We start from the raw sequence: 24,412 nt of genomic DNA, 5'->3' as shown, positions 1-24,412 counted from the left end.
TCCCCTTTCTCTAATCTAACACATAGTCATACTTTATTGATCCCGGGGGAAAATGGATTTTTGTTACAGTTGTTCCATAAATAATAAATAGTAATAAAACAATAAACAGTTAAATAGTAATATGTAAATTATGCCAGGAAATAAGTCCAGGACCAGCCTATTGGCTCAGGGTGTCTGACCCTCCAAGGGAGGAGTTGTAAAGTTTGATGGCCACAGGCGGGAATGACTTCCTGTGACGCTCTGTGTTGCATCTCGGTGGAATGAGTCTTTGGCTGAATGTACTCCTGTGCCCAACCAGTACATTATGTAGTGGATGGGAGACATTGTCCAAGATGGCATGCAACTTAGACAGCATCCTCTTTTCAGACACCTATGCTCTCTTGCTTTTAGTGCCCCCTCCCTGGGAAAAAGACAACATGCCTTCACCCTGTCTATGCCCTCATGACTCTATCAGTACGTTCAGATGGTCACCCCTCAATTGCCTACATTCTAGAGAATAAAGTTTAACCCACACCCTCCCCTCACCTCTTTATACCGGCTATCTCACCTGTACCTCACAGACCAGGTGAAAGGTGGTGGTAGGACAGAACCTAGAACGTGGGCTGTCCATTTCCACCCCCCCCCCCAACTGCCACTCACCACAGATGACACTTGATTTGTATTCCAGCATCCGCAGTCTCCAGGTATTTCAATAGATCTGGAATTAAAGACAAAGAAGATTAGTTTTACTCACAACATGCTGGAGGAACTCAGCAGGTCAGGCAGTATCCGTGGATAGCTTCCCCTATCCCTGTTTCACTCTGCCCCCTCCCCCAGCTGCCTATCACCTCCCTCATGGTTCCGCCTCCCACTACCCATTGTGTTTTCCCCTATTCCTTCTTCACCTTTCCTGCCTATCACCTCCCTGCTTCCCCTCCCCCACCCCTTTATCTTTCCCCTTACTGGTTTTTCACCTGGAACCTACCAGCCTTCTCCTTCTTACCCTCCCCCCACCTTCTTTATAGGGCCTCTGCCCCTTCTCTCTTCAGTCCTGACAAAAGGTTCCGTCTCGAAACATTGACTGATCGTTTCCACGGATGCTGCCGGACCTGCTGAGTTCCTCCAGCGTATTGAGTGTTGCTTTGACCCCAGCATCTGCAGAGTATTTTGTGTGAAGATTAGTTTTATTTGTCTTCCGTCAGGAGGACAGCATTCAACAGCCACAAGATAATGCTGCAGCACTGTATTGTAAAACTCTGGTCAGACCACACTTGGAGTATTGTGTTCAATTCTGGTCACCTCGTTATAGGAAGGATGTGGAAGCTTTAGGGAAGGTGCAGAGGAGATTTACCAGGATGTCATATCTTGTGAGGAAAGGTTGAGCAAGCTGGGACTTTTCTCTTTGGAGACAAGGAAAATGAGGAGTGACTTGATAGAGGTGTAGCAGATGGTGATGCATAGATAGAGTTAACAGCCAAAAACTTTCTTGCGGGTTGGAAATAGGTAATAAGGGCAGTTTAATGTTAAGGTATTTGGAGGAAACTATTGGGGGGGGGGAAATGTCAGAGGTAGGTTGTTTTCAGAGAGTGGTGGGAGGGTGCATGGAACGCACTGCTGGGGTGGTGGTAAAGTCAGATATTTAAGGGACATTGAAGAAGCTCGTAGATGATAGAAAAATAGAGGGCTGTATGAGAGCATTAGAGACACAGGTTTAATCCCAACCTCTGAAGCTGTCCATTTGTATGTTGTCCCAGTGACCACATGGGTTTTCCCTGGCATACTCTGGGTTCCCCCCACATCCCAAAGACGCTTGTCTAATTGCCACTGTAAATTTTCCCCTAGTGTGTGGGTATGGGGTAGAATCTCGCGGGTTGATGAGAACGTGGGAGAAAAGGTGACAGATAGTTATTTTTACTTTTAGAGATAAATCGTGAAACAAGCTCTGCTGACCCAACGAGTGGCATTGCCCAGTAACCCACCTATTTAACCGTAGCCTAATGACGGGACGATTTACAATGACCAATTAACTTACTAACCAGTCCATCTTTGGATGGTGGGAGGAAACCAGAGCACCCGGAGGAAACCCACATGCTCACAGGAAGGAGGTACAAACTTGATTACAGGGGATGCCGGAATCAAACTCTGGACTCCAAGCCCTGAGAGGTCATGCATCATGCTAACTTCTATGCTACCATGGTGCACATTTACTACGTTGATGTACCTGTGTATGGAATGATCTGTCTGGAAGCCGCACATGCAAAAGCTTTTGACTGTATCATAGCCGAAGCAGCAATAATTAACCGATTACCACATTCCCCTCAACACCAGCAACAATTAACCTACTGTCCACACGTCTTTGGGATGTGGGAGGTAACTGAGCACCCAGGGGAATCTACAGGCTTCTCTCCAGTTAACTCTGCTTCGGCTAGCTGTTGTCCCCTCAGGCACAGCTCCTGATTCCACAAATAGTCTTATCTCTGATGAGTGATTCCTTCAACTCTTGTGAAAGTGCAATTAGCTGTGCAGAGACTTGGCTCGTCTAGGATGTGCCAGAGGACTCTTATTGCCCCTGGGTGTGAGCAAAGAACCAATTACGACTGACACTTCCATTTTTAGGCAGGTTGCAATGTGCTTGTTAGACATGTTGTGCATCCTTTGGGAGCCTCATCACCAATGAGAAGCAACAGCATCCTCATTTTTCCCCGGCTTACTTCGCATACCCAGCTCAATGTATTTTCCCTCTACCATTTCTATTCTGTGGACAAGGTGCTTACCGGTGGTTGACCTGTTTAATCGAACAGCTCACAGCTTGCTGACATAATATCCACATTATCTTAATTTTCAGGCATTGAGTCTATATTTCGTAAGCTCATTAACGAGCAATTCTGACATGATTTGCAAGCATCATTCCCTGAGATACCAGGGAATGTGCAAAATACTTTTAATTTATGGAGCAAGTACTTTCTTTTTGATAACCCTACCACCAACCAGGAAACCTGTCTGAAACCATTTTAAAACCAATAATACAGCAATATCGGTATCGGTTTATTGTTGTCATATGCATAGTGAAAAGCTTTTGTTTAGCATTCCTTTCAGGCAGACCACATCATACATAATTAAACCGAGGCAGTAGAAAAGAATCAGAATGCAAAATATCATGAAGCATGGAACAGCACAGTACAGGCCCTTCAGCCCACAATGTAGTGCTGACCTTTTAAACCACTCCAAGATCAATTTAACCCTTTCATCCACGTGCCTATCTAAGTGTCTCTTAAATATCCCCAATGTATCTACCTCTACCACAGCCCCTGGCAGCACGCTCCACGCACCCACCACTCTCTGTGCAATATAAAAAATATCCCCCCCCCATACTTTCCTCCAATCACCTTAAAACATATTGTGTCACAATTGCAAGAAAGTGCTGAGCAGATAGACAACCAAGATGGCAAGGGTCGCAGTGAGGTAGATTGGGAGATGAGGAATTCAAGAGTTCATTATTTTTAAGGCTTTAAGCATCTGGTAATAGTGGGATAGAAGCTGTCCTCGAGCATGGTGGTACGTGCTCCCAAGCTTCTGTATCTCCTGCCCAACTGGATGGAGAGAAGAGGAATGTATGGAGTGGTGATATTGGCTGCTTTCCCAAGGCAGTAGGAAGTACAGGCAGAGTCAGTGGAGGACAGGCTGGTTTGCAGGAGGACAATTATTAGAGAAGACCATTTGATAAAGATTCTATGACAAAGGCCATTCAGCCCATCATGTCTATTGCTGTTGTGAAAGACTTCCCCAGCCTGACCCTCATCTCCTCTTCCATCCTTCTATGAATTACTTCAAATCTTGGCCAACTTGTTTTGAATCCCTCTGCCAAAGGAAATGCCCTTCCTATTCACTCCACCCAGGACCATCACAATGTTATTCACCGCAGTTAAATTTTTACTCAGCTCCACGGCTCAAATCCAACTGCAGCTTTCTCCAAATTCCAGTTGCTAGATTCTGGCACTACTCCCACGAATCTCCTCATGGTGTCATCATGTCATAGAGCACCGAAACAGGCCCTTGAGCCTAACTCATCCATGCCGACTGTGTTGTCCACCGAGCTCCTCCCAGCTACCCACATTTAGCGACATTAGGGCCATTTGAGAAACTCTTAGACAGGCATATAGAAGTAGAACATAGAACGTTACAACATAGAACAGGTCTCTCGGCCCACGATGTTGTGCCAGCCTTTTAACCTACTCCAAGATCAATCTAACCCTTCTCTCCAGCATAACCCTCCATTTTTTTATCATCCATTTGTCTGTTTAAGAGTCTCTTAAATGTTCGTAATGAATCTGCCTCTACCATCACCCTGGCACCAGTGTGGAATTAACCATTTCCACCCTGCATAAAAGTCTTGACTATCAACTCTATATATGCCTCTTATCTCTGCCTCTGCCTCTTCTCAGTTTCTCGGAACGTAGAACATAGACTGCTACAGCACAGTACAGACTCTTTGGCCCATTTAAAGCTACTCTAAGATCAGTCTAACCTGTTGTACCCACATAGTCACACACACACACACACACACACACACACACACACACACACACACACACACAAAATGCTGGAGGAACTCAGCAGACCAGGCAGCATCTATGGAAAAGAATAGACAGCCTGCGTTTCGGGCCGAGACTGCATGTATTGCTTGGATTTTCTGCAGATTTTCTTGTGTTTCTCCTACATAGTCCTCCACTTTTCTATTAGCCAAAAACCTCTAAATCTCTCCTATCCATTTACTGATCCAGATGGCTTTTAAAATGTTGCTAATGTGCCTACGTCAACCACTATTTCTGGCAGCTCATTCCAAATACACACCACCCTTGAGGTGAGGAAGCTGTTCCTTTTAATCTCCAACTTCTAATCTTAAATATGTGCCCTCTTGTTTTTAGCACCTTCTCTCTGGTTAAGTGACTCTCTTTATGCCCCCCCCCCCCGTGATCTTTACACCTCTATGATATTACATATACTGTATATCTGATCTTATTTCCTCCGCTCCTTTTCCAGTGCAGTTAGTCACATGGAAAATTAATATAGTGCTGAAGATAATATGCTACTAGTATGCCATGTGTGCTACAGATTTACCAGGTTCTGCGGTGTGGGTTGAGGTGATGTTATCGTTGTTGCTGGCTTTGTATCAACAGGATTGAGTTAACGATCAGGAGATGAAGGCAATTGAGGAATTTAAGTTCAATTGAAGTAAATCTGAAATTAAAAGTATGGTGTCATAAAAACCCATCTGGTGGAGCAGTTTTCCACAAACTGAATCAGGTTTATTATCACTTACATATGCCATGAAATTTGTTGTTTTGCAGCAGTCGTAACAAGGCAATATATAAAATATACTATAAAAATACAAGAAACGTACACTGGGTAGCCACTTTATTAGGTAGCTCCTATTCCTAACAAAGTGGCCACTGAGTGTATGTTCGTGGTTTTCTGCTGCTGTAGCCCATCCACTTCAGGGTTGGATGTGTTGTGCGTTCGGAGATGCTCTTTTGCACACCGCTGTTGCAACGAGTGGTTATTCGAGCTACTGTTGCTGCCTTTTCAGCTCGAACCAGTCCGGCCATTCTCCTCTAACCTCTCTCATTAACAAGGGTGCTCTTGCCCACAGAATTGACGCTCACTGTTTTTTTGTGTGTGTTTTGTTTTTTACACCATTCTCTGTAAACCCTAGAGACTATTGTGCCTGCAAATCCCAGGAGATGAGCAGTTTCTGAGAAATTCAAACCACCTCATCTGCCACCAGAAATCATTCCACAGTCAAAGTCACTTAGATCACATTTCTTCTCCAACCGATGGTTGGTCCGAACAGCAACTGAACCTCTTGACCATGATTGCATGCTCCTCTGCATTGAGTTGCTGCAACTTGATTGGCAGATTAGACATTTGCATTAAGTAGATGTACCTAATAAAGTGGTCACTGCTTGTGTTCACTACCTCGCTGGCGGTAGCAATGGGAAGAGGGCATGTCCTGACGGTGGGGCTCCGTATTCTGCTCCTGTGTTTTGTGGTCCTTTGGTCTACACCAATCCTACCTTAATCCCGTTATGTCTCATCCTCTCCACAATCAAGTATATTGTTATGGGCATGCATTCATTTGTCCGTCGCACAACGATGGGATGCACTCTAGTCATCCGTGATTTGTAGGGGCTGGATTGGTCTGTGGGTACACAGGTAACTGGGGAGGCCAATCCATGCTTGAAAAGTTCTTTGACAAAAAATGGCAGCCAAGTTGTATTGGGGCCACTAGCTTGGGCTCTCCTAGCCAGCTTACGTTTCTCTGCTGCAGCTGTCCTTTCTGTTTCTTGTGTCACTGCACACTTAGCGAGGAGCACCACTCACCCCAATCCTGGGTGTGTAAACTCCACACGTAAGGTGTCCCAGGTCAGGTCTTTGGTACTGTAGCCCCCTTGGTTGTTGCCTTGGTAACCTACGCCCAAGGACTGCCAAGGTTTTGTTGTTGGCGCCAGAACTCACCCCGCAAAGGGCTTTATTGCCTCTAGGCTGGTGTCCCCCTGACTCTTACAATAAGCCCAATTTGGTTTGGGTATTACGCACACATCTTTCTCTTTCTCTTGATCAGTTGTCAATCAAAATAATTACAAAGCAGCAGTTGTTTTTTTGAAGTGCAGACCTCAACCCTGAGATGAAGTGTTTGTGATGAGACCATGTATTGTCTTTGACAGTTCCCGTCTGCTTATCCGCAGGTATTCTCTGAGCTTCAGAATAATTAATATAGATATGTATTCATTTATGTCTGATTGACAGCTTCCGGAATGACTAATTTTTTCAGGTTTGTTGGTGTATGATGGGTCCAGGTGAAGCTGTACTGCTGATTTATGGCCATTTGTTCTTAGCGAGTCGCCAAGAAGTCCAGCTCCCTGATGACTCCATCCTTTATACCTCCCTCAGGTTTCCTTACCCATGTCAGCCTTTACAGCGCCAGTGATTATAATTCAATTCCCACCACGATCTGTAAGGTGCCTGTGCGTTCTCCCCATGACCACACGGGTTGCTCCAGGTACTCTGGTTTACTCCCACTTTCCAAAGACGTACGGGTTAGTGTTAGTAAGCTGTGGACATGCTATGTTGTTGCCAAAAGCATGGCGACTCGTGCAGGCTGCCACCAGCACACCCTCGCATTCTAATGCTTGTTGATGCAAATTGATGCATCTCACTGGACGTACTAAAGCTAATCTCTCGTTTAGTGGCAGTTAGATTTGATAGAGACTAGTAGTGTAGTGATTACTTATGGTAGAGCACTAGTAATGATTGAGAATGGTTCTGGTGGAACTCTAGTAATAATGGCTGGTTATGCTAGTGTGGTAGCAGGTCTACTGGCTAATTATGGTAGAAAGCTAGTTATGGTAGTAGTCACGTGCTCAGGGACTGGGTTATGCTGGTATGAGAGAGAGCTAGTTATAGAAGTCCCGGTGTGTGATAGTTGTGAGAAGTTTAATACACATGGGTGCTCTACCTCCCTCGACATGACCCATTAGCTCTTCGTTGCCATGGACTGGGGCAGGTGGACCCCCCCACCTGGTCCCCAGAGCTGGTCGCAGGCTTATTCCCCTCTCCCTATTCTGGGGATTTCAGCACCCGCCGGCTGATGATCTATCATTTTATGACTGAGTTGTGCTCAACTTTGACTTCAGTCTCTTCCAGTCAATGGTTAAACCACTTGAGAGTCTGAACCTGCAATTAAACAGACCTGCTGAGACAGAACAGGTCTATTGGAATCCTGCTGTTTAATCCTTGAACTACACCGGCTGGTGACCTGAATCTCCTCGCCTGTCTGTTGGTGACATTCAAAAGAGACAAAATTACAAAAACGTTGTAGGTAAACAGAACAAGCTGGGACACATGGATTTCACCAAGAATAACTCTGTGTGTGTGAGAGAGTGAGAGCGTGTGTGAGTGTGTGTGTGTGTGTGTGTGTGTGAGTGAGAGTGTGTGTGTGTGTGAGAGTGAGTGTGTGTGTGTGTGTGTGTGTGAGAGTGAGTGTGTGTGTGTGTGTGTGTGTGTGTGTGTGTGTGTGAGAGAGAGAGTGTGTGTGTGTGTGTGTGTGAGAGTGAGTGTGTGTGTGTGTGTGTGAGAGTGAGTGTGTGTGTGTGAGAGTGAGTGTGTGTGTGTGTGAGAGTGAGTGTGTGTGTGTGTGTGTGTGTGTGTGAGAGAGAGTGTGTGTGTGTGTGTGTGTGTGTGAGAGAGAGAGTGTGTGTGTGTGTGTGTGAGAGTGAGTGTGTGAGTGTGTGTGTGTGAGAGTGAGTGTGTGTGTGTGTGTGTGAGTGAGAGTGTGTGTGTGTGTGAGAGTGAGTGTGTGTGTGTGTGTGTGTGTGTGTGAGAGAGAGAGTGTGTGTGTGTGTGTGTGTGAGAGTGAGTGTGTGTGTGTGTGTGTGAGAGTGAGTGTGTGTGTGTGAGAGTGAGTGTGTGTGTGTGTGTGTGTGTGTGTGTGTGAGAGTGAGTGTGTGTGTGTGTGAGAGTGAGTGTGTGTGTGTGTGTGTGTGAGAGTGTGTGTGTGTGTGAGAGAGAGAGAGTGAGTGAGTGTGTGTGTGTGTGTGAGAGAGAGAGTGAGAGCGTGTGTGTGTGTGTGTGTGAGAGAGAGTGAGAGCGTGTGTGAGAGTGAGTGAGTGTCTGTGTGTGTGTGAGAGAGAGAGTGAGAGCGTGTGTGTGTGTGAGAGAGTGAGAGCGTGTGTGTGTGTGAGAGAGAGAGTGAGAGCGTGTGTGTGTGTGTGTGTGTGTGTGAGAGAGTGAGAGCGTGTGTGTGTGTGAGAGAGAGAGTGAGAGCGTGTGTGTGTGTGTGTGTGTGTGTGTGAGAGAGTGAGAGCGTGTGTGTGTGTTGTTGGGGGAGTGGGTGAATGGTGTGTGTGTTGTTGGGGGAGTGGGTGAATGGTGTGTGTGTTGTGGGGGGAGGGGGTGAATGGTGTGTGTGTTGAGGGGGGAGTGGGGGTTGGTCTCTCTATTCATTCACCAGATGTGGCCATCTCCCATCACCAGCAGTGCTGACATTTTTTGCACTTTTCTAGTTGCCCCAGAACTGAGGAGGCAAAGTCTCAAAGTCAAAACCAATGTACAAGGTAATAGAGAGAAAAAGGTGGAAGGAGTTTATGTGGAGCAGAAATACCAGCAAGAAAAGTTGGGCCAAACAGCATTTTAAGCTCAGTCTTCACTGTGATGTCAACTTATCACTGATCTGTGAATGAGAGGAACCCTGTGTATTGAGGACATGTTTCACAGATTCATCACCAGTGATCTTTGGAGAGAAGCTCTTCTCTTTCTGACATCACATCCACATCTTTGACTTAAAGAAATGTCTCTTGCCTTTTGCTGCTAGAATCATTTTAATTTCTAGATATATTTTCTCTGCCCTTTTGACTTCATAAACAGCTTGTTCAGTGTGGGCTCCTGTGCAGGTTTGACAAAGTTTCTCTGACAGAAAGGTCAGTTTCTTCCTTGAGATTTACAAGCCTTTGTAATTTAAAAAAAATCTAGTAATTTTATGAAATAAGCTCCCTGTCCTTGAGCATTGATTGAAACGGCAATAGTTCATTTTAAACATGACCTTTAACGGTTATAAACAGGATTTGGTTCTAATTCGTGGCCTGTGTTGCTTGGTTGAGCTCAGAGTCACCTCTTCTTGCCTTCCTTATTTTCTTTTTTTTCTCCCTCCCCCTCCCTCCCCCTCCTTCCCCTCCTTCCCCTCTCCCTCTCTATTTCTCCCTCTCTCTCTTCTCCAACTCATTCCTTCTCTTGCATCCTCTTACAAGCTTTCTCTCTTTTTCTCTCATCTTTCTTACTTTCACACTCTTTATTTCACTCTGTCTCTCTTTCCCTCTCTGCCTCTTTCTCTCACACTATCTGCCTCGGACTCTATTTCTCTCTCTGGTTCTCTTATTGGTTACCCATCTTTCCCCTCTCTTTCTTTTTCATTCTCTCTCATTCCTTCTGTTTCTCTCTCCCATTGTTTCACACACTCTCTCTCTGTTTCTCTCTGATTTTCTGACCATGACAATCTCTGTCACCCTCATATTCCCTCATTTTCTTTCTCCTATTTTTATCTCGCTTCCTCTTTCTATCTCTCTCTCCTAATTTGTCCATCTTTATCTTCCATTTTATCTCTTTCTTTCTCTCTCCACCTCTCTCCCATTTTATCTCTGTTTTCCTCTCTCCATTCCTCTCTTTCTCTCACTTACTCACCCTCATTTTGTCTCATTCTCTTTCTCTGTCACTATCCATTCTCCCTCATTCACTCTCTGCATCTTTCCCTTTCCATTTCTCTTTATCATACTTACGTTCTCCCTCAATTTCTCTCTCTCATTTTATCACTCTTTCTTCCCTTTTTCATTCTCTCTCCCCACTCTCATTTTCACTCTCTCTCTTTCTCCCTCTCTTCATGTCTTTCTCTCCCTCCCTCTGCCTCTCTCTGTGACTGCACCTCACACAAGGTCCTTGCCTGCAGTGAACTGAAACCATTTTCTATCACTGTGCTTCATAAATTCCATCACATTTTGTTTCTGCTGATGTAAGGTGTTAACATCTTCATAAAACAGAAAGAAATAACTTCCATTTATGCTTCTGCTGCAAGTTCTCTGGATGTCCCACAGCACTTTACGGTCAATGAAGTACAGTTTGAAGAGTTATAAAGTGGGAAGACTGTAGCAACATTAGACCCAGCAAGCTCCCACGTACAGCAACGAGATAACAATCTGCTTCCTTTGAGGGAAGTCGTCTGAGGAATAATTAGTGACTAGGACAACCGCAGTGCTTCTCCTCCAGAGGGAACTGAATCTCAGACACCCACCAGAGGTCTCAGGGGAAGGAACCAGTTGGCTTAATGCCAAGTGGAATTGACATCTTAACTTGGGAATTCTGCTAAATTGAAACCACACAGCTATCTTCCAGAACGATCCCCCACCCCACATCAGGTTTCCTTGACCCAACAGAGCCTTCACTATTACAGCAGAGACTAAGCTATGGATGGAACATCACTGGCTTCAGATTGCTCTGGAAATGTTCTGAAATGGATGTGAAATTCAGGTCCATCTCATTTTAAGATTTAGAAAGAGAATCACTAGATAAAAATTTAAGATACAGAATAAAATTTATATGGAAATTAAATACAAACTAATCTAATCTAAACTACTTTACCAAGAACAAAATTTGCAGGCTGCTCATTCACAAGAGGCCTCTTTGGGGATTTACTTTGGAAACTGATTAGGCAATCACTTACAACTTAAAACACAGAACAGTACAGCTCAGGAACAGGCCATTCGGCCCACAATGTGGTGCTGAACCAGCTAAACAGCAAATCAAAAACACCCGAAACACTAATCCCTCCTACCTACACCATGTCCATATCCCTCCATCTTCCTTACATCCATGTGCCTATCCAAAAGTCTCTTGAAAGCCTCCAATGTAATTATTTGCCTCTATCACCGTACCAGATAGTACATTCCAGGCATACACGACTCTCTGAGTACAAAAACTTGCCCCTCACATCCCCTTCGAACCTACACCCCTCTCACCTTCAATGCACACCTCCTGGTATTAGAGACCTCAACCCTGGGAAGCAGATACTCTCTGTCCACTCTCTCTATGCCTCTCATAATCTTGTAAACCTCTATCAGATCTCCCCTCAGCCTCTGACGCTCCAGAGAAAACAACCCAAGTTTATCCAGTCTCTCGTGAGAGCTCACGTCCTCTATTCCAGGCAGCATCCTGGTAAACCTCTTCTCAACCCCCTCCAAAACCTCAACATCCTTTCTTTGGTGGGGCAATACCCCGGATGTGGCCTAATCAGAGTTTTATAAAGTTTTAAACTCTTCACTTTTAAACTCAATGCCTCAACTAATAAAAGAAAGCATTTCATGAGCCTTCTTAACCACTTTATCAACCTGTGTGGCCACTTCCAAGGAGTTATGAACTTGGACCTCAAGATCTCTGTTTATCCTTGAGCAACTATGCTTTGTAACAACCATTTCTAATTAAATTAAAATACAACTCTTTCTCTTCTGTCACCAATACAATCAGAATTCCTTTCCCAATTGACCATGAACCTGCATAGACATGACTTCTTTTTAAAATTTTGTTTATTTACTTAGAGAGGCAGCATAGTCAAAGCCTCTTCCAGCTCTACAAACCTACGCTGCCCAGATACACCCATGTGACCAATTAATATACCAATCTGTACGTGTTTAGAATGTGGGAGAAAACTAGAACTCCCAGAGGAAACCCATGCGGTCACAGGGAGAACGTAAAAACCCTTTACAGACAAGAATTGAACCCCAATCGCTGGAGTTGCACCAGGCTTACGCTAACTACTACATTGCTGTACTGCCTCTCCTGTTGAGGGATAAACTCCCACTGGAATACATCTCCACTTATAACATAGGATACAATGGGGGGAAAAAGGATTCACATTATCACAAAGGGAAAAGCCATCCATAATTGGGGGTGAAGAAGAAAGGAGAAAGCCCTTAACTCCATGTGGCGTCATCGGACACCGTCATGACTGCGCTATTTTTTAGCAGGCTTTCTTATTCTTATGAGGCTGAGTTACTAGCTCAACGCTCAACCCAGCACAGATGGAAAGCGTGCAAGGGAGCCGGCTGGATTCGAACTCAGGAGCCTTCACTCCAAAGTCCGGCGCTGATGCCACTACACCACCAGCCAATGTGGTTTTGAGGGATTTTATTAAAGCTTTTGTTAAGGACTCAGGCTGGTCCACAAGGTTAAGACACAAGTGATCTGAGCCATGCTGGCAAACTGGATCCAATAATCTTCATATTGTATTCTCCTTCCTCGATGCTGCCTGACCTGGTGAGTTCCTCTAGCATCCGTGTGTGTCGCACGATGTTCAGCATCTGCAGAATCTCTTGTGTAAACCACTCATGTTACAATGAAAAAGCCACTCCCTTTGGGATGGGCAATAAAAGGTCCACAATAAAGAACCAATCACTGATGCACACTCCCAGGATGCCACCCTTGTGCCCAGCTGCCACGACTTTCTTCCTTGTTTGAAATGTGTTCCTTCTTGTATGATTTATGTTTTCTTTGTGACTGCTGTTCTGCGCTGATACTCTGTGTCTGTGATGCTGCTGCAAGACAGCTTTTCATTGCGTATGCATGTATTTGTGCATATGACAATAAACTCAACACTCTTGCCATTTTAAGATTAATATAAGTATTAGCTTTAATTATCGCGTGTGCTGGTTGTCTGTCTTTTCCGACGATGACGTAAACCTGTGCAGGGGGAGTCTTATAGTGGAAAAAGCTGTTACACTCTCTTGGCCTCAAAAATCTTGGTCCAATGGTACGAAAAATCATCACGACTGGAGATTTCCTCGGCTGCAGCGGATCGCCACGACGCCTTCTGCGCCTTTCGCTCTCCACGAAGCATTGCAGCACTACCTTCTTGGCTGTTGCACCTCGTAGTTGATCTCATCTGCCCAGTCTGCTGGAATTGGCTTCACACGCTGGGGTAGATATATCCCTGTCTCACTGGGGTTGGAGGTTCCCAGCTACCCTCACCTGGTTTAGTCTGCTTGTCAAAGCGGTGTACCGGGGTGTGGCCGCTGTCGCACGCAAGCAGTTCCTTTTGGAGCCACAGGTGAGAGCTGGGTGACAGGTGGGGACGACAAGCCCACCACCAGAGGTGATACCCCTCCCTGGACACTCCATATCCCATGTACTGTACATTGTAACATAAAAATATGCAGTGAACTGCAACATTTGCATTATCAACCAACAAAATCCGAGGATGTACTGGGGACGGCCTGCAAGAGCCACCCCGTTTCCGAAAACAACATGGCATGCCCACAACTTATTAACCCTAACCCGTACATCTTTGGAATGTGGGAGGAAACCAGAGCACCCAGAGGAAACACACAGGTCATAGGGAGAATATACAAACTACTTAAAGACTGCGGCAGGAACTGAATTCTGTAAGATGCTGTGCCTCCCATGTAAGAGAAGTAGGTAAGGCATCCCTCAAACAAATATCAAATGCACAAAGTAAAAGGAAGGATTACTTCCAACACTGCAGGCAACAAGGCTGAGGGGAAGATGAGGAGCCCCTTGCGCAGTCTGTCCATCTGATAGAAGGATTTGTCTGACCGCTCCCTCGCTCCCTCTGTAAGCCCGAGGAGACTGGTGAGTCAGGAAGGCATCCAACCATGGCCACCACACGTGAGCGCGACCTTCCGCTCTGTCAGCATCTCCGGGACTGACAAGAGAGCTGCCAGGCAGAACCACTGCATCCTTTTCCTCTCATCGGCGAGGTCCACAGTGAATGGATCTGTCATGCTCCAACAGTCACTTTATCCCCACACCATTAAATGTGAGGAACTAGGTACTGAGAGGAAGCAGACTGCCCCAGCACTGGCTGTAAGTCTACACTGCATTCTGTCTCTCAGTCTTAGAGTCATAGAGAACTACAGCATAGAAACAGGCCTTTTGGCCCATCTACTCTGTGTTGAAATGCTATTTTGCCTGGTCCCATTGACCTGCACCGGGGCCATAGTCCTCCATATCCCTCCCATCCAGGTACTTATCCAAATTTCTCTTAAATATTGCAATCAAGCCTGCATCCAGCACTCCTGCTGGCAGCTCGTTCCACACTCTCATCACCCTTTGAGTGAAGAAGTTCCCCCTCAGATTTAATGTTTTACCTTTCATCCTTAACTTATAACCTTCGGTTCTAGTCTTTCTCAGCCTCATTGGGAAAAGTCTGCTTGCATTTACCCAATCTATACCAACTAGATGCACTACTACACTGTCAGGACAGGTCTATAGAGTCTCTCAAAAGCAGAGGTGGAGGAGTATGCCTCATGATCAACTCTTCTTGGTGCACAAATATATTGCTGCTGTCCCAATTCTGCTCACCAGACCTAGAATATCCAGCAGTAAAGTGCCATCCTTTTTACCTACCACGGGAGTTCTCCGAGGTTATTTTGGTAGCAGTTTACATTCCACCTCAGGCCAATGTCAAGCAGGCTTTAGATGATCTGAGCAATGGGATCAACATGCATGAAACAGCACACCCGAATGCCTTCACCATCGTTTTGGGAGATTTTAACCGGGTCAGTCTGAAAAAATCACTAAGCGATTGCCATCAACAGATCACTTGCAATACCAGAGGAAACAACACACTGGACCATTGCTACACCACCATCAGGAATGCCTACCGTGCTATTCCACGCCCTCACTTCGGGAAGTCTGATCACCTGGCTGTACTTCTACTCCCTGATTATAGGCAGAGACTGAAGACTGCAGCACCAGCAGTGAGGACCAAGAAGGTATAGATAAAGGAAACACAGGAGTGCCTACAGGACTGCTTTGATTCGGTGGACTGGACTGTATTCAGGGATTCATCTTTGAACCTGGATGAGTATGCTGCAGTTGTTACTGACTTCATTAAAACCCGTGTGGATGAGTGTGTGCCTACAAAGACTTACTGTACATTTCCAAACCAAAAGCCGTGGATGAACCAGGAGGTACGTCATCGGCTGAAGGCTAGATCTGTGACATTCAAGTCTGGCGACCCAGGCCTGTACCAGAAAACCAGGTATGATTTGCAGAGGGCTATTTCAAGGGTGAAGAGACCATTTTGAACAAGGTTGGAGGTGACATCAGATGCACGGCAACTCTGGCAAGTTCTGCAAGACATTGCTTCCTACGAAGCAAAACCCAATAGCATGAATAGCAGTGATGCTTCACTACCAGATGAACTCAGCGCTTTCTATGCCCTCTTTGAAAGGGTGAACACAACTACAGCTATGAAGATCCCTGCTGCACGTGATGACCCTGTGATCTCCATCTCAGAGGCCGATGTTAGACTGTCTTTAAAGAGAGTGAACCCTCACAAGGCAGAAGGTCCCACTGGAGTACCTGGTAAGGCTCTGAAAACCTGTGCCAGCTAACTAGCGGGAGTATTCAAGGACAATTTCAACCTCTCACTGCTACGGGCGTAAGTTCCCACTTGCTTCAAAAAGGCAACAATTATACCAGTGCCTAAGAAGAATAACGGTGGACTGCCTTAATGACTATCGCCCGGTAGCGTTCACATCGATAGTGATGAAATGCTTTGAGAGGTTGGTCATGACTAGATTGAACTCCTGCCTCAGCAAGGTCCTGGACCCATTGCAATTTGCCTGTCGCCACAATAGGTCAACGGCAGGTGCAATCTCAATGGCTCTTCACACGGCTTTAGACCACCTGGACAACACAAACACCTACGTCAGGATGCTGTTCATCAACTATAGCTCAGCATTTAATACCATCACTCCCACAATCCTGATTGAGGAGTTACAGAACCTGGGCCTCTGTACCTCCCTCTGCAAATGATCCTCGACTTCCTAACTGGAAGACCACAACCTGTGCGGATTGGTGATAACATATCCTCCTCGCTGACGATCAACACTGGTGCACCTCAGGCGTGTGTGCTTAGCCCACTGCTCTACTCTCTATATACATATGACCGTGTGGCTAGGCATAGCTCAAATACCATCTATAAATTTGCTGACGATACAACCATTGTTGGTAGAATCTCAGGTGGTGACGAGAGAGTGTACTGGAGTGAGATATGCCAACTAGTGGAGTGGTGCCACAGCAACAACCTGGCACTCAAAGTCAGTAAGACAAAGGAGCTGACTGTGGACTTCAGGAAGGGTAAGATGAAGGAACACATACCAATCCTCATAGAGGGATAAGGAGTGGAGAGAGTGAGCAGTTTCAATTTCCTGGGCGTCAAGATCTCTGAGGATCTAACCTGGTCCCAACATATCAATGTAGTTATAAAGAAGGCAAGACAATGGCTATACTTTATTAGGAGTTTGAAGAGGTTTGGCATGTCAACAAATACACTCAAAAACTTCTATAGTTGTACCATGGAGAGCATTCTGACAGGCTGCATCACTGTCTAGTATGGAGGGGCTACTGCACAGGACTGAAAGAAGCTGCAGAGGGTTGTAAATCTAGTCAGCTCCATCTTGGGTACTAGCCTACAAAGTACCCAGGACATCGTCAGGGAGCGGTGTCTCAGAAAGGCAGCGTTCATTATTAAGGACCTCCGGCACCCAGGGCATGCCCTTTTCTCACTGTTACCATCAGGTAGGAGGTACAGAAGCCTGAAGGCACACACTCAGCAATTCAGGAACAGCTTCTTCCCCTCTGCCATCCAATTCCTAAATGGACATTGAATCATAGAAACTTAGAAAATAGGTGCAGGAGTAGGCCATTCAGCCCTTCGAGCCTGCACCGCCATTCAGTATGATCATGGCTGATCATCCAACTCAGAACCCTGTACCAGCCTTCCCTCCATACCCACTGATCCCTTTAGCCACAAGGGCCACATCTAACTCCCTCTTAAATATCGCCAATGAACTGGCCTCAACTGTTTCCTGTGGCAGAGAATTCCACAGATTCACCACTCTCTGTGTGAAGAAGTTTTTCCTAATCTCGGTCCTAAAAGGCTTCCCCTTTATCCTCAGACTGTGACCCCTCGTTCTGGACTTCCCCAACATCGGGAACAATCTTCCCGCATCCAGCCTGGACTTGGATTCTACCTCACTTTTTTAATATACAGAATATTATTTCTGTTTTTTGCACATTTTAAAAAATCTATTCAATATATGTATACTGTAATTGATCTACTTGTTTATTTATTATTATCACTTTATTTATTTATTTTTCTCTTCTAGATTATGTATTGCATTGAACTGCTGCTGCTAATAACAAATTTCACGTCACATGCCGGTGATAATAAGCCCGATTCTGACTATTCTAGAGTGAATTCTCACTCACTGAACCCAAACCAGTTACAGGTTACTAAACACCCAACCCATGTACAGACCGACACACCCTGTTATATTATTATTCAGAAGTCTGATCTATGTTTCTACATTTATAGGTACAAACACAGATTAGATTACCCGCTCTTCCCCTGTGCTTATGTTTTTTTCCCGTGTGTCCATTATCCACACATAATCTGGGGGCCTTCTGGGACTGGTGGGCACTCGAGTGTATTGTGAATAAGGCTGACTGTGTTGTGACTGGAAGCTATTGACTGTAAATCATGTGAGTAGTAGTGAGATGTTGTAATCACTCAGTGAGTCTCCCTTGAAATAGGGAACCAATCAATACAGAAACACAAGAGATTTTGTAGATACGCAAACAACAGGAATTCTGCAGATGCTGGAAATTCAAGCAACACACATCAAAGTTGCTGGTGAACGCAGCAGGCCAGGCAGCATCTCTAGGAAGAGGTACAGTCGACGTTTTGTAGATGCTGGAAATCCAGAGCAACGTGCACGAAATGCTGGAGGAACTCAGCAGGTCAGGCAGCATCTATGGAAGTGAATAAACAGTCGACAGTTTGGGCTGAGACCCTTTGTTGGGACCGAGATGGAAGGGAGAAGATGGCTGAATAAGGAGGTGGGGGAGGAGGAGGGGGTGGAAGACAAGCTAGAAGGTGATAGGTGAAGCCAGATAGGAGTTGGGTGGGAGGGGGAAGGAGTAAGATGCTGGGAAGTGATTGGTGGAAAAGATAATGGGCTGGAGAAGAAGGAATGTGATAGGAGAGGAGAGTGGACCACAGGAGAAAGGGGAGGAGGAGGGGCACCTGCTGGAGGTGATAGGCAGGTGAAGAGGTAAGAGGCCAGACTGGGGATGAAAAGAGGGGAAAAATTTTCTGGAAGTTGGAGAACGTGATATTCCTGCTATCAGTTTGAGGTTGCCTAGTCGGGATATGAGGTGTTGTTCCTCCAATCTAAGAATGGCCTCATCATGGCAGAAGTGGACCAATATGTCAGAATGGGCATAGAGATAGGAATTTAAAATATTGGTTACCAGGAAATCCTGCTTTTTGTGGATGGAACAGATGTAGATAAAAAAAGTGGTCCCCCAGTCTACATCAGGTCTCACCAATGTGCAGGAGGCTGTATCAAGAGCATTGGATACAGTAGATGATCTCAACAGATCCACAGGTGAAGTGTTGCCTCACCTGGAAGGACTGTTTGGGGCTGTGGATAGGGAGAGTGTGGAGTGGGGGGAGAAAGTAAAGATGCATTTGTTGGTAGGGTTCCATTGAAGATGGCGGTTGTAGAGAAATTTTCCCTAAATTTCTGTCTAACTGTCTCTTCCTCTATTTCTCTGTTTTCCCAACTCTTTCTCTCTGTTTTTAGTAATTGGTCTTCCTCTATCAGTCTAATGTGTTTTTGCAGCCATTCAGTACAATACCATGGAAGTACAGAAACCACATAGAGAGATCTTTGTGTATTTTCTGGCTGAGGGACAAAATTAAGTCATGAACATCTGTAAAAACAGAATTTCTTCAATACCCTGGAATGGACAGTATTCCGGCCTCTGCCCCCTTCCTAAACAATCCTGATGAAAGATCTCAGCCCAAATCGTCCACTGTTTATCCCCCTTCACAAATGGTACCTGACTGGCTGAGTTCTTCCAGCATTTTGTGAGTGTTGTTCAAGATTTCTTGCATCTGTAGAATCTCTTGCATTCTGTATCTTATTCTGCTTGTTCATTGTGTCCAGGGACCCAGTCTTCCCAGGTGAAGTTTATTGAGTCGAGGGACTTTTTCCAGTTGACTGAACTGTATGTGATACGCACCGAAACGGAACTCTGCTGTAGCCCTGGGAAGGACCTGCATGCTTACCTACACAGCACGTTCCAGTAAACCAAATTACGCATTACTCAGAATTCACAGTTCTAATCAAAGACCCTACCCACTCCAGACATTGTCTCTTCTCACTCCCTCCATCAGGTAGAAGACACAAAAGGCTTAAAGCACATACCACCAGGCTGAAGTGAGGTTTCCAACCCACTGTTATAGGACTATTGAATTGTCTCCTTGTATAAGATGAAGAGTTCCAGGGAGAAGGAGGGAAAGTGGAGTTGGAAAATTAGCCATGAATGAATGACAGAACAGTTTTGATGGGTCGAATACCCTAAATCTACTCCTATATCTTATTGTCTATGGATGTTCCAAACCCTGAAAGGTCCCACCTCTTCACATCTCCCATTTTGAGATCTCCTCCGATCCTGGCCTCTCGATATCTCTTGATGCAACCACTCTACTGTTGCTGCTGTGCCTTTTGTTGCCTGGGCCCTGGATTTTGAAACCCCTCTTCTCCCAGCCTTAAAGATCCCACCAGTTTGAGTGAGATTTTATTAACCTACCTCAATGGAAAGATGATGCAAATACTTGACAAACACATACCACCAGGCTCAAGGTCAGCTTCTATTCCACTATCGAACAGTCTCCTAAAATGGATTCTTGACCTCACAATCTACCTCGTTATGTCCTTGCACCATGCTTTCCCTGTAGCTATTACACTTAATTCTGCATTCTGTTGTTGTTTTCCCTTGTACTATCTCAATGCACCATGCAATGAACTGCTATGACAAGCTTTTCACTGTATCTCGGTGCAGGTGAAAATGATAAACCAATTTACCAATTTTATTTACCATGTCGGTCAGCATGGACTAGTTAGCCTGACGGACCTGTTTCTCTGCTGCATGACTCTTATGACTTAGTGAAGAAGAGAATAACTCTATAAACTGACTTCAGCTGTTACACTTTAGTCTGCACTCTGTTATTGTTTTATCTTGTACTACCTCATGGTACTGTGTAATGTATTGATCTGTGTGAAGGGTATGCAAGACAAACTTTTCACTGAACCTCAGTATAGTTCAATAATATAAGAGAATATATACAATATACAGTCTGAAATTCTTGTTCTTCACAGACATCCACAAAAACAGAATGCCCCAGAGACTGAGTGACAGTAAAAACGTTAGAACTCCAAAGTCCCCATACGCCCCCTCCCACGCACAAGCAGCAGCAGAGCAACGACCCTCCCCTCCCCCACTCACTTCTTTCAGCAAAATAGTATCAGCACCCTCCACCCACCAAGTAAGCAATAGCAAACCCCCAAGAGAGACCATGATCTGTGGAACAACAAAATCTAATCGTTCACTTGATAATTCGACATACCATGGACCCTTTCTCTCACTAATAAAAGGACAGAGAGGTGTCACTCAGTGAGAGGGGAGACATAAACAAAACTACTTAAAGTCCGCTGCGTCACTTTTTTCAGTGTTCTCCGACTTGAGGAAATCAATCTACCAATTTTTATTTTTATGTTATTCCACTATGCCCTTGCCTTACAGTAGGTGTTCCCAACCTGGAGTCAATGGACCCCTTGCTGAATGGTATTGGTCCGTGGCAATAAAAAGATTGGCAACCCTTGCCTTAGAGGAAGGAGTGCTGAACTAATTGCCACCTTGTAACTACTCAGGAAGGCAAATCATTGCCTACAGATTGGTCTGCTTATTGTCAGAGGGACGCACTAATGCCGGAGACAGTTCAGAGAAGCCTAAAAGCACCCACCATCAGGTTCAAGGGAGGCTTGATGACTGAGGGTATTGAAGATGGAGAGGTTCAGTAGCTTTAAATTCCTTGGCATCGACATATCAGAGGATTTTTCCCAGGACTGGCACAAAAGTGCCGTCACAGAGAAGTCACAACATGCCTTTACTTTCACAGAAGTTTGCTTAGATTCAGCACGTCACCGAAAACTTTGACAAAATTCTATAGATGCATAGTGGAGCAAATCCTAGTTGGTCTCATATGGAAACACTGATATCCAGGAACTGAAAAGGCTACAGAGAATGATGGATACAGCCCAGTCCATCAAAGGCAAGCCTCTCCCCACCTCTGAGCATACTCACATGGCGCGCTGCCATAAGAAAGCCACAATCAGAAATGGCCACCATCCAGCCCATGCTCTCTTCTCACTATTACCATTGGGTGGAGGTGTAGAAACCTTAGGTTGCACACCACCAGGTTCAGGAACAGTTGTTACCCTACAACCATCAGGCTCTTGAACTGGCATGGATAACTTCACTCACCTCAAATCTGAACTGATTCTATAACCTACACACTCACTCTCAAGGACTCTTTACAACTCATGCCCTCAGTATTTGTCTTATTTGCACATTGGTGTTTGTCAGTCTTCGTTTATATGTAGCTTTTCACAAATTCTTTATTTTCCCCGTAAATGCTTGCAAGAAAATAGATCTCAAAGTAGCATGTGGTAGCATGTAAGTACTTTGATAATAAACTTATGTTGAAATTTAGACTTTTGAAGGAGACACCAGCTTCAGGTTCAGATTGATTCTAGTTACCAATGTGCAATGAAATTCCTCACTCACGTGAATCTAACAGAGCAAGCAGTGTGCGTGGTGATAAAAAAACAGAACAATAAATTCGGCAAGGAACACAATACAACAGAATGGAGATGAACAGGCAGCAGATCCTGAAACCTGGAGCAATTGGAAGAATTCCACAAGTCAAGCAGCATCTTTGGAGGAAATGGGATCGTTGATGTTTCAATCCTGATGTTGACTGGAGATATTGATCCAAGCTGCATGTTCCAGATCCAAATTACATGCCATGCCAAATGAAAAATGGACTCGGGACAGACCAGCTGTGAAGCATCAAGGAATAATTAGCAAGTGAAAGGGGGAAAAAATCCTTCAAAATAGCTAGATTATATTTTGACTATGAAAAATAGTTGAAATCGATATCTGTTTCTATAATGATATTGGAATGAGCTGCCAGAGGAAGTGGTGAATGCGGGTTTGATTTAAGTTTGTCGACTGCAGCTCCACCTTCAATATTATAATTCCAAGCAAGTGCATCACCAAGAAATTTGAACAAGTACTTCAACTGGAGGGGTATGGTGGGCTATCTAGGCAGAATAACAGTACAGCACAGATGAGATGGGCAGAAAGGCCTGTTTCTGTGCTGTACTGCTCTATGACTCTTTTAACTATCCCTTTGCCTTCCTGGATGCTGCTCTACTCACTGTGTTCCTCGAGCAACCTGTTTTTCACTCTAGAGGTTGATTCCGTGGATGTTTATCGCAGTGGCACAGCAGATCGTTTCGCAGTCTGACAGTTCTGATGACCCAGTTTAGTCCTGACCTTGCTGCTGTCCGCATGGAGTTTGCACCATCTCCCCGTGACCCTGTGGGTTTCCCCCGGGTGCTCCATTTTCCCTTCCACATCCCAATGAGGTGTAGGGTTGATGGGTTAATTGGTAGACAGTGTGGTTGATGGGAAAGTGGGAAGGAAAGATTAAAGCAACGATGGGGGAGGGAGTAGGGAAAATGGGAATGTTTTGTGAATTGACCTGCCCTTGATGGGCGGAGAAACCTCCTCCTACATCACATGGAAACGTGGAGAGTCATTGCTCCAGTTTTCCTGCTGGATTTTCTTGCCTCAGAGGAGAATTTTTCTAACAAGGATAGGTTGAGCCAGTGAGGGTAACTTGATAGAAGTGTATAAAATGATGAGGCATACATAGAGTGGACAGCTAGAAACTTCAATGCAGGGCAAACTTAGCTAATACCAGGGGGCATAATTGGAAATAATTCAGAAGATGTGTAACACACACAAAATGCTGAAGGAACTCAGCAGGCCAGGCAGCATCTATGGAAAAGAGTAAACAGTTGGTGTTTCAAGCCAAGACCCTTTATCAGGCCCGAAACGTTGACTGTTTATTCTTTTCCATAGACGCTGCCTGGCCCGCTGAATTCCTCCAGCATTTTGTGTGTTACCTTGATTTCCAGCATCTGCCAGTTTTCTCTTGTTTGTGGAAAATGCGTAGCTCGGGTGGTTGATGGTTGGGTTGAGTTGTTCTCCGATCTTGGCAATCCAGGAGACATCGTCAGTGCGCTGTTGATGATTGTGGTGCGTCCTCAGAATGCTTGGCCATTATGTGCTCGTCCATCAGCTGATCGGACTTCACACTGGAAACTCAGTTGTGATGTGAGAATGAAATCTCGTCGCTGATTGCTTGTGCAGTGAACTTCATACGTTGTGGTCTGGAAATTTGCCCAGTTGGCTCATAAATGGGATTGAGGTCTACACGTTTGTTTACAAAGTTGTTCGCAGAGAGCAATGCTTCTAGGAATTCTCTTGCATGCTGCGTGTTTGCTTGCACTATGACCTTCGTGATGCCCAGTCGAATTTGTGCCCCTCTCGATCTCCATGGGTAGAGACGAGGGAGGGTTGGTCATACCACTTCACAGCCAGTTGATGTTCATGGATCCTTGTGGATAGTTTTCTCCCAGTTTGGTCCACGTAATGTTTGCCACAGTCCCCACATTGGATTTTGAAGACCACATTGGTCTCGTCCAATAGCTTGGTTCATTCTTTGCTCAACATTGCCATTGGCTTATGCACGACTGAAATTCTATGTTCTTGGAGCAGCCAGGCCATCATTTCTGAGATATTTTGAATGTATGGAAGGACAACTCATTTGGTTGCTTCTTGATTGGTGTGCTGTCAACCTCATAGACATCTTCGTATAAAG

At 45.1% G+C, this 24,412-nt stretch overlaps 1 protein-coding gene across 3 annotated transcripts in view; it reads left to right on the top strand.

The window, feature by feature from the left end:
• Nucleotides 1-24,412, top strand: part of crtac1b (cartilage acidic protein 1b) — a 313,163-nt gene that overhangs the window by 232,028 nt on the left and 56,723 nt on the right. The window lies entirely within an intron of this gene.

This window comes from Mobula hypostoma, chromosome 19, assembly GCF_963921235.1.
Source record: "Mobula hypostoma chromosome 19, sMobHyp1.1, whole genome shotgun sequence".
NCBI classification, from domain to species: Eukaryota; Metazoa; Chordata; class Chondrichthyes; order Myliobatiformes; family Myliobatidae; genus Mobula; species Mobula hypostoma.
The sequence above is the reverse complement of the archived record's forward strand: the minus strand, read 5'-3'. Positions and strand labels throughout refer to the sequence as shown.